Source organism: Lepidothrix coronata, unplaced genomic scaffold, assembly GCF_001604755.1.
Source record: "Lepidothrix coronata isolate B3197 unplaced genomic scaffold, Lepidothrix_coronata-1.0 Scaffold235, whole genome shotgun sequence".
Classification (NCBI taxonomy): Eukaryota; Metazoa; Chordata; class Aves; order Passeriformes; family Pipridae; genus Lepidothrix; species Lepidothrix coronata.
The window spans coordinates 1,018,692-1,026,236 of NW_016690415.1; positions in this window are offsets into that span (position 1 = coordinate 1,018,692).

Genomic DNA, 7,545 nt, shown 5'->3' on the forward strand with positions numbered 1-7,545 from the left:
CCACCCCGCGGGGGCGGAGCTCCGGGGCGGGTGGGGCGGGGCCGCGCGAGGACTGCAGGGACCAGCGTGTCCGGGCGCGCGGTGCATTGTGGGTGTTGTAGTGCCCCGGCTCGTGGTGTGGCTCCCGCGGAGCGGGGCCGCCCCCTGTGCGTGGCTGCGCCTCCGCGCGGGACAGCAAGGAACGGGAGGGGAGGGAGGTTTTCGCTTTCCCGGATCCCGGGTGCGGGAAAGCCCTCGACCGTGTCCAACTGCGGGTTGTTAGCGTGGTTTCGCGTAGCACCGCTGTAAAGCCCCGCTGTACCGCGGGGTGTGCGCGGGGCAGCGGAACCGGAATAACAGTGGAGCGCCGTGAAATTACACGGGTAAAAGTGATCAGGGAATTTCCCGAGGGAATAGGGGGCGTTGTGTGTGGGTGTGGAGGGGGGGAGGAAATCACTGTTCTGAAATAGTGGTGGGAATAAAGCAGCATCTCGCTATCTCGTAGCAACCTAGGGTATGTAAACAGGAGTGTGGAACTCTGGAGAAAATGAACATAGCACAGTTTGTGTTACAAGTACATTATGCGTATTTTTTTATACATCATGTAAAAACACAGTACCTAGAATTGCTGAGAAAGTCTGTCGAGTTTTCATCCGGAGGTTACCACGTACCTGAGTTTTTCTGGGGTTGCCCTTTCCCCCTCTTTGGATCTATTTTCTGGCAGGTACATGGGCATTTTAGGATTTCACGGTGCTGGCAGCTGCTAGAGCAGTAGCTGTGCCTGCTGCCCGACATCTCTCCTGTTTCGTGGCTCTGGAAGATATGGCAGCTCTTGTTCCTGCTGTGCAGCTCATCTGCTTGTTTATCGTAAACTCGATACCTTTTGCAGGGCACGGGCACATAAATAGTGTAGCGAAACTGTGTTGTAAGGTGATCTAGTCTGTGACTGCAAACAGGTGTATAGGCCTGTGGCATTGCCTGTGTCACTATACTGCCCTGGGGGCTGCTGTTACCATCAGAGTGAAATTCTTCTACAGGAATTATATTCTTAGAGTACTAGGGAGCTGCTGTGGTGGAGGTTTTTGTTTAGGCTTTTTTGTTTGGTTTTTTTTTGTTTGTTTGTTTTTTCTTTTCCCCTGTGCCACATTTTTTCAGCGTACGCTGGGTTGTCTGGAATTAATTTTGAACTTACTGGTTTTTATGGATGCTGGTCTTTTAAGCAATTTCCTCAGAGTTGGCAGGGTAGCTGGTATTTGTCATGAGTAGAATTAATAGTTTTGAAAAGCATTTATTTGTGAATGACTAGTTCAGAAGCCATGCCACAGGGATCTTTTTTTGGATCTAATTCCCTCTTTAACTTCTCAATTCTGTTTTAAATATGTAGTACTCAGAAGAGAAAATGCACTGGATTTTAGAAATGCATTTTAGTAATAAATATATTAAATCTGACGAAATTTAATCAATTGCATTTTGAAAATTGCAGTGCCAAACCAGATATGCTGAGCATGTAACTATTATGAATTTAAACTTTATATCACTCAAGATGAAAATTTTGTTTAACATATAGCAGCAGAAAAGAAAAAAGAATGTTAGAAACAAGAACTATTAGTTTGTTAGAAACAAACTAATTTCCAGTTGTTCAGAACACTTCTATAGTAGTTGATCATGTCTGACCATTACAATGATTTTGTTGTATATTCTGTGTTTGAATTTTTTTTAACTGTAAATAGTTATTTATAAAGTTCCCTACCTACATCAATCTAGTTTTTGAAAACAAATGAGAATTTTTTTTTCCACATCTAGAAGCATTTGATAGTTATGAATGCATGTTTTTCAGTTTGCTAGTCTGCTATCCTAAGAGATGAGACATGATTTTATTGTACAGGTTAACATAAAATTTTTAACAGCCTGCCCAATGATAGTGAAGTCAGTTTTCATTGTGCCACTGTCGATCGAACAAGAGTCCTATCCTAAATGCTTTGAAGCAAACAAGATATATTTTGTCACAGTGAACAGGTATAGGAACAAGGTGTGAGGTTGCATTTTTTTTGTCATTTGGAAATTCCAAAGAAGTTCGTAGGATTTTTGGCTGCTGAGGAATGTGGGCTCACTGCCCTCACAAGGCGCTATCCACCCACAAAATCATCAGGAAAGACTGTTGTTTCACTGGCGGGAGAGAAACTATGCAGGGTTAAGATGAATTAAAATTGGGTCTGTGCCCTTCCTGGTTTTCTCTTTGTAGTCGTTCTTCCCTGTGTACTCCGGCTGTAGCAATCCGTAAGGCTTTGGGAAAGAACAGCCTCACTTTGGCTACTTGTGTAAGCAGATAAGTCTGTTACTCCCATCGCAGGCGAGATGAGCCACCCTGTGGCAATACCCTGCAATTCACCTTCATGGAGGCGAAAGTTCAATAAAACTGGTTGCTAAATGTGTAAAACAGCAGAAAATATTTGCTCGGTTCTTTCTGCACATATTGGTACCAGATGTCATCTGTGTTCTGCCTTCATGTGCTAGTTATTTGATTTTCCAGAGGATTAGTGTATATTTATTATAGATCTGATCAAAATCTGTCTGGCCATTGTAATCCTTTGTGCCAAAGACATGATTTTTGCTAATGCTAGCTGGTTTGCTAGCTTAATTTAACCTTGTTTGGGGGCAAGGACTTGCAGAATCAGAAAAGCCTATTAACGTAAAAGAACTTTATGCAACCTCTGTGAACTTCCCAACTTCTCTGCTAGGAAGAAGAATGCAGAAACTGTTAATTGTGTAACACTAGTGGTTCAGCAATGCCTCCTTCTGTTTTAAAAAAGCAACCCCCCAAAATAATCCTATAGGAGAGAACTCTGGCATAGTGTTATTGAATTAAATGCAATTTCTTTTGTGCTAGTTGAGGCATAATGTGATATGTTTTCAAAGTCCCACATGCCCCCATGATCATGTGAAAAACTGAAGGTAGACTTTCAATCAGGTTATGGGACTTAGGTACTCAAATCTCATTGCATTTCAGTTGGATGCAGGCACTCAAATTCCATTGTATTTTAGTATCCATGCATTCAATTCCATTATTTTCCAATGGGATTTGGGTCTTTCTTTCTCAGGATACTGTGAAATCTATGACTTGGAGGATATTTGTTTTATGACAAAACGGCCAATTTTCTTTCTCAGCTGTATGGTCTTCAGCGTTAGAAGAGATGGAGTTTCTCCTAAAGGCAATTCTTTGTTTAATTCCTTCCAGGTGTAAAAACTACACAACTTTAAAGTACAGCTGGGTATTTTGGAAGTAGACATAAGCATTGGAACTGGGAATTTCATAAAATGGGGGCATCCAGATCCCGAGTTTTGATCATGTAATACTTTTACCAGTTGCTATGTCATTCTAAAGTGTCCCCACTTCCTAGGTATTGTATCAGCATGTGTCTATGTTGTGTCTTAATACTTCCTATGTCTGTATGATAATACTTCTGCACATATTCAGGGGGACCTTGGCTTTTGAAAGGCTGAAAAACCATGACCTTTTAACATATACCGTTTGAGAGCTCCTGTCCTCGGAAGGTTGTACTACTCCAGATATCCAGTGGTCAAAAAGGACTGAGGGAGAGGTAAGAGATGGGATTTAAATTCCATTGTGGGCTGTCTCGTTGCAGGTTTGGCCTGACTTTCTCTGATTCACTGCTCTGTGGCTGACTGCGTTCAAGTTGCCTTAGAACACATCACGGGGCACCTTGCTTGTGCAGTACAGGCTCCTGGAAGCCTGCACTCCTTGTTCTGAGTTTGAAGTACCACATTGAGGACTAGGCTCTCCCAAACTCTATTTCTTTCTTAGCTCTGAGTCTTCATGTTTTCTAGCTCAGGTTTTGAGTTTCAGACTTGACCCTTGACCAAGACTCTGAGGTGTGGGATACTGGTTGCCCCTTTGGCACCCAACTGATTACTCTCAACCTGGTGACATCTGTATCTTCTGATGCCCTAACCTTACTCATAATATCATGTTACACCTAAGTTGGTTTCAAGATGGTATCCTGATAATAGTTTTTTTATGGAATAAAAGTAGACAAGATAGGCTTTTTGTGGAATACCAGGTTCACATATGTAGTTCAGCTGTTGCATATTATTCTGGCGATTCACTGAGCTATGAATGGAACTTAACAATTTTCTATTCAGTTATGCCTGTTGTGATTCTTTCTCAGATGGGAGTCCTCAAGTAGGAAAGCAGAAGCAGCAGCCTCTATCTAAGGAGTTAAGAAATTTCTGCCTTCCAGAGGCTAGGTCTACTTTGAGTTATAAAGAATATTTCTCTCAAGGATTGCTTCTGGATAGAGAACCTTATGGGTGTTATGGCCAGAATTTTCAGGTGAATAAACTCTAAGTGTGGGTTTTAATATACTATGAGTTGCAACATTTACTTTTGTCCTATAGCAGGATCCCTAGGAAATTGTGTCCTTCCTTCTTTCTTCCTTTTTATCCTCACCATCAGCATTTTCAGCCCGCGTCCGAGCTGGATATATTTTGCTTGAGCTTGGTCATAACAAGCAGTTATGATCACCATCTGCTAACAGTGATGTATCATTAATAAATAAGAATTTTTGGAAGTATTCTGATAATTGATTGTATTGATGCTTGAGCAAAATTGACAACTGAAGACTTGTTGACAGCTGACTACCCTTCTGGAATAAGAACAAAACACTCAATTTTGACAATGGATAGATTTTGTGATATTCCACTGGAGTCCTGCTTTCCTTGCCTTCTTTGCCTTGGTCTTTACTGGCAAAATAAACTTTCTGGGACTCTTGGTCCCCTGTGATCAGTGGGAACGTTTGGGGCAAGGCAGATTTACTTTGGTGGAAGAGGATTATGTTGGGGAACATTTAAACAAACTGGACATATGGAAGTCTGGCGACCTGGTGGGATGTGTCCATGACTGTTGAGGGAGCAGGCTGATGTCACTGCAAGGCCACTCTCAATCACCTTTGGAAGGTCATTGGGCTGTGGACCAGCAGGAAGAAAATGTCACATCCTATTTCAAGAGGATGATGAGAAGGTAGATCTGGGGAGCTACAGGCCAGCATTTAATCCCTGAGAAGAGGATAGAGCAAATAATTTGGGAAACCATTTTTGAAAACAAAGAACAATAAAGTGATTAAGCATAGTCAGCATGGTTTTAGGAAGGAGGAAACATGTCTGACCAACCTGATAGTTCTTGTCGTGAGATGACTGCCTTCGTGGGTGAAGGAAGAGGAGTGGAAGTTGTTTATCTTGACTTGATGAAGGCTTTTGAAGTGGTCTCATGTAATATCCTCTTAGACAAACTGAGGAAGTAGTGTGGGGAAAAATTCCTCCTTCAATTTTAGAAAGACGGCAAAAAACCTGTGAGACGAAGTGTAATGGAAGGTTTTATTTCAGTGCACCAGGTGTCCAAAGCTGCTAGGGTCTGGAGGCACACCACCTGTTTGAAGTCCACACCTTTTGTAGTTCTTTCAGTTGTGTAACTTGTTACATATTCACTGAATGCCGTTTTTTACCTTAAAAGGTAATTTCTCCGACCAGGGAAGGAGTGTTATCCTTCTTTTTGATTGATTGTGACCTACTCCCCTGGATCCAATAGGCTGCCGTGAGGCAGAGAAGTTACATCTTTATTTTTTGTATTTTTCCCTGTTCCCGGCCACAAAAAGTTCCCTGGTGTCAGGTTCAGACAGAACCATTCAACTTACAACTCTGCACCACACCTATTTTAATTAAAAAAGAAAAAAAACCACCCTCTTTGGTTAATAAAAGCTCCTCTCTTCTGCTTTTCTACTCAGTTCATTTGCTTGCAATAAAACCAGGTTATTTATTTCTCATAGTATGGTCTAGGTAAGTGGACAATAAGGTGGACTGAAAACTGACTGAACAGGTGGGTCCAGAGTGTTATGATCAGTGGTGCAAAGTCAAGTTGGAGTCCAGTTACTAATGGTATATCTGAGTCCGATCTTGTTTAACATCTTTGTTAATAATTTGATTCTGTTGTAGAATACACTCTCATCTGGTTGGTAGACAATAAAAAACTGTGAGGAATGGTTGATATGCCAGGTAATTTTGATGCCATTTAGAGGGACCTCAGCAGGCTGAAAATATGGGCTGCTAAGTCTCTTGAAATTCAACAATGGGAGATGCAAAGTCCTGCCCCTGGGAAGGCATAACTCCATGGAATAACAATTACGGTCTGGGAACTACCCAGCTGGAAAGCAGCTTTGCAGAAGAAGTCCTGGGGGTCCTGGTGGACCAAAGCTGAAGAGGAACCAGCAATGAACCCTTGCAGCAAAGGCAGCTCATGGTATCCTGAGCTGCACTAGGAGGAGTGTTGCCAGCAGGTTGAGAGAGGTGATCCATCCCTGCAGCTTAACACTGGTGAATAACATCTGAGAACTGTGTCCAGTTCTGGCCTTCCCAGTACAGGAGAGATGGAGACACACTGAAGTAAGTACAGGAGAGGGCCATGATGATGATTATGAGCTAGGAGCATCTGACAGTGAGAAGCTAAGAGAGCTGGGATTATTTGTCCTGGAGAACAGAAGCTTCAGTGGTGTTTTACCCATGTGAAGAAATACCTGATGGGAGTGTGCAAAGAAGTTGAAAGCAGGCTTTTCTCAGTGGTGCCCAGTAACAGGACAAGAGTCAGAGGGCACAAATGGAAATACAGAAGATTCCATCTAAACATAAAAAAGCACATTTTACTGTGAGGGTGATCAAACAATGGAATAGATTGCCCAGAGGGGTAGTTGCTTGATCATATTTAAAATCCGATTGGACACAGCCATGAGCAACTTGCTCTAGCTGACCCTGCTTTTAAGCAGAGGCTGAGCTAGATGTTTTTGAGTGGTCCCTTGCAACCACAATCCTTCTGTGATTTTATGAGCTTAGAGCCTGCTATCCTGCTGTTGCTGGAGAACAAAAAGATACCAGGCACTGTTTCTATTTCTGTTTTCTTAAAAGTACCTAAAAGCATCTACTCTTCAAAGAGTATGGGAGCAAAAATTGTTCTCCTCATTTGCTATTTTGTGATGAAATAAAATTCAACTTGTGGCAAGTTGACACATAATCTTTGAATGTACTTTCTGATGCTTTTTTTCCAAATAAGGGATTTTTTTATTGCCTTCTTTTTTCTTCCCTGTAATCACGGTGAAAAGAACATTGTAAGGAAAACCCAGGGAGCAGAGAATAAGGAATTATTGTTAACTGAGTAGTAGACTACATGGTTTCTTTAAATAAAGTTATTATGGCAGGGATTTCAGGCATTTTGATTGAGGAGTCATATTCATGTACAATAATGAGTTCTTTACATGCCTGTGAAGTTTCAAGTTTAAAAATGGTTAGTTTGCTCTTAGCTAAAAATAGTGATTTTAAATGGTCTTTGTTTTACATCATTGAAACATTCACTTGCTTTCCTTGCAGGGAAGAGGTGGTTCTTTCCCAGTAATACTCTTTTGGACACAATGGTGCCCTAGGTTGTAATGTGATGTGACAGAGCTTCTGGTCCTTTGATATAGCCTTTGTTGAAGGTTTGGTTTTTCCCTCTTAATGCTCTACATC